Genomic DNA, 3474 nt, shown 5'->3' with positions numbered 1-3474 from the left:
CCTTTTTTTCTAGAATATCTCTGTTTAATTTAACTTCCCATTTATGTCCCTTTACACCCAGTAATCTCCAAGCACATTAAATCATTAATGAAAGAACCAAGCTGAACCAGGCTGAAACAGGCCTCCCACTGATTTTATAAAGCAGGAACATATAATTAGGCTAATTTACAGAAGAAAGAGCTGATGTGCAGGAAGGGTGAGTGACAAATCCAAGATCTCAAAGGCCATCCAATATGGAACCCGTTATAAAAATCTATGCCTTTTAACAACAAAACTATTTTATTTTTTTTTTTACCCAGTCTTCTACTTTTGGAGTAGTTGTACAGGAACAGGTGCTAATGTAAAATAGCATAAACTCTTAGAAAGACAGTTGTGCTAAAGCATAGGTTAACTAAACAGCCTTCAAAGTAATTGGCTGATCACATTATGGTTTCATCCCATGTTGCAAGTTCAGATCTGTGGGATCCAGGCTTTCAGTCTAGTTTCACAGTATCAGTGGTGGGAGATGCCCAAGTACATTTGCAAATCTAGGCCTGTTTCCTAAGAGGACAAAAGATACCCATTGCTGTAATACCTCCTGAGGAGACAGTACTTCTAAAAAAGATTGTATTTGATAGGCATTGAGGAAAACGAAACAAACTGACCAAAGCACCACTTATGTTTTTCTTTAAGTCCACTGTTAAAACAACACTCAAGAAATAAAGTGGTCTCTGTGACTCAATAGAGGGGGTTTGTTGTCAGTCTTTTATTTAAAGCTCTGCTGACTTAACCACATAAAGGAAAATAATCTTCAGCCTATTTTTGTGCTATGATTAAGTCTGCACGAGCTCCAAAAGCAGACACGACTGACAGTAGTGAAGAGGGTCCTGGGATATTTAGCTGCGATATGCTTCTTCTGTGAAGGTCATCACTTCTTTCAATCAGAGTGAATGATTGACTCAACAAGAAGTTCATATTGCACGACATACTTTCAGAAATGATTCATGTTAATGGTATATCTCGGGGGATTGATGTTGAGCAGAAGCTACATCTAAAGCTTAAAAATGATTTAGCAATGTTAAAGCCTACAAACCAGAGCTCACGTAGACACATTTGATGGTAAACATCACAGAATAAATACAACTAAAAGTCATAAAATTGGATAGACAATAAATCTGACAGTTTAAGACCTTTTGGGGCTCAAATCATAAAAAATAAAATTACTTACGCAGCCATTCCTTGATTCAGCTGTGCATCTTTTCCTCAGATGTGAACCGAAGACATTTTCACACTTTCTGACAGGTTGGAGCCGCTCAAGGAAGTAGCTATGTCAAAAAAAAAAAAAAAAAAAAAAAAAAGAAGTACAATATTGAGGAAACATTCCTTCCCTCCCCCAACGCTGTCATCTGTCCCCACCTTGTTTTACATGAAACATATGCTCAGCAGAACACCACTTAAAACCTTTTTTGGGATTTGAAAATGCAGTAACGCCAGCCATGGCAGGGAAGGCTTCTGCCTCTCACAGGCCAAACAAAACAAAACAAAAAAACAAAACAACAACAAAAAAGCACTGTTTTTACTCACTTAAAAACATTTATTGGTTAATGCTGAGTACCTCAAGACCTCATTATATGAGTGGCCACACTCTACACTGGAGAATTTAGAGCTCCTCTGTCAGTGCTTCTCGCTGATCTGGCTATCACCTTTGAGTAGATGCTGAGTCTGGCGGCTGGCTGCCCACTCTCCATCAGGGTTAGGCCACCTCTCACCCATGGATTTTCCCTTAGCCCCACTACCACAGCCAGACCTCACAGACATGTGGGAGATGCCCTGTCTCTCCCCCTTCCCCTCAGGAGCAGGCCTTGTGTCCCACAGCCCCACAGTCCCGCCATCCCTCTCAGTCTCCTGCCTCAATCTTCCCCACCAGTGTGGGCCAGTGCAGGTGCCAAAATGTCCCCCTTGGGCCTGGAGAAGAGGGAAACCAGCATGGTTGTGGGCTCCTGCACCCAGCCCAAACCCACCTGCCCACAGGGGAAGCCCATGGGTGAGTATGGGGACAGTGGGTGAAGGCATGGGGTCCCCTCCCGATGTCAGTGGTGCTCCCTGGCCCCAGACCAGCCTGGCTGCTGCTATGGAGAGGGAGAGGGGAGAGTGGTGTGGGTGCACGTGAGGCACACACGTGTGTATGTGCCTATGGGCGAGCAAGTCTGCGTGTGTGCAAAAATGAATCTAGAAAGTATAAAGTCAGAAACAAAGCACTAGATTGGCTTAACTTTTGGCTGAATTTATAGTTGAGGGGGATTTCTGCTGAAAGGAAGTGGCATTGTGTCTGTGGTTACTTGTCTGTGTTTAGCTAAGCATAAGCACAAAAGTGGATTTTAAAGATTAGGTTATGTAGCTCAGTATATTTTCATTGTTATTATTGCTATGTTTTGTCATGACTAAAAATATTTTTCTGTGTCAGGCTCAGAAATGCCAAGTGACTCCTCAACATCTGTTGCCCAAATGATAGGCCTAGCACCCTGAGTTTCAGGGGAAGCTATAGAAACCTCATGGCTATTAAGTGTTATATAATAACAATTTAATTCTATTTTTTTTTTTTTTTTTTTTTTTTTTTTTTCTAATCAGTAATTACGATAGGTCTATATGTTGTTGTTATCTATATGATCATTTAGTCCTTTTATCTTATTGAACTCTTAGTCTCAATGATTTCCTATGGCAGTGAATTTTGCAGCTCAAATGGACTAAAAATGTATTGAGCTTTCTGCTTCTTGGTTACACTGAATGCCTCCTTCACTTTACAAACAAGAAAAAGGTGAGGATCATTAACTACCTGATCTAGAACATACATTAATGCAAGATTTCTGTTTGTAAGGTAACAGCTTCTACCATTGCACACTCCAGGAAAATTCTTGTATTTCCCTTTCTGCACCCTTTTGGAGACTGGGTGCCACATACCCTCCCATCCTGCTCCACTGTTTCTATGCTGCCATTACAGTGGTGTCCACATTCTTGCTTATTCCTTCCCTTTGCACAGTCCATGTCTGATCTGCTTTTTCAACTGGAGTTGCTCATTGATCTGTATACATTGATGTCCCAAGTCTCCTTTAGATGATAAAATCAGTTTAGAGCTTTCCAAACTGAACAGATTATTTATCTTTGCAGCCTGATTTTGAATTTCTTTGATATCATGATGACTTTTCACCTATCTTATTTAAGTTTCTTTAAATTCTCTACAGTCATCTCAGGTCCTTGTACACCTATACAGCCTTGTGTCCTCAACAGATTTTGTTGCCATGCTATATCCTTTCCCCTTTCCAAATCATTAAGGAACTCATTAAGCATCATAGCAGAACACCTGGGGCAGTTAATCTACCACCATGATGGGATTTAGCCATTTAATCTTATTTGTGCATGTTTTTTTCTTTCCTTTTCTTTTTTCTTTTTTCTTTTCTTTTTTTTTTTTTTTAATCTCTAATCAGGTCTAGACTGCAG

The 3474-nt window shown here is 40.4% G+C and overlaps 1 long non-coding RNA gene across 1 annotated transcript; it reads right to left on the bottom strand.

Moving 5' to 3' along the window:
• Positions 1-416: 416 nt before the first annotated feature.
• Positions 417-2132, bottom strand: LOC118162864. The gene is made up of 3 exons (XR_004748679.1): positions 2001-2132; positions 1208-1304; positions 417-540 (listed from the first exon to the last, which is right to left on the bottom strand). It is a non-coding gene; the product is annotated as an uncharacterized LOC118162864 (long non-coding RNA).
• Between the last annotated feature and the right edge of the window lie 1342 nt (positions 2133-3474).

The sequence above is a fragment of the Oxyura jamaicensis genome, chromosome 2 (assembly GCF_011077185.1).
Source record: "Oxyura jamaicensis isolate SHBP4307 breed ruddy duck chromosome 2, BPBGC_Ojam_1.0, whole genome shotgun sequence".
In the NCBI taxonomy this organism is placed as follows: domain Eukaryota; kingdom Metazoa; phylum Chordata; class Aves; order Anseriformes; family Anatidae; genus Oxyura; species Oxyura jamaicensis.
Note: the sequence above shows the minus strand (reverse complement) of the source record. Positions and strands in the feature narration are given on the sequence as shown.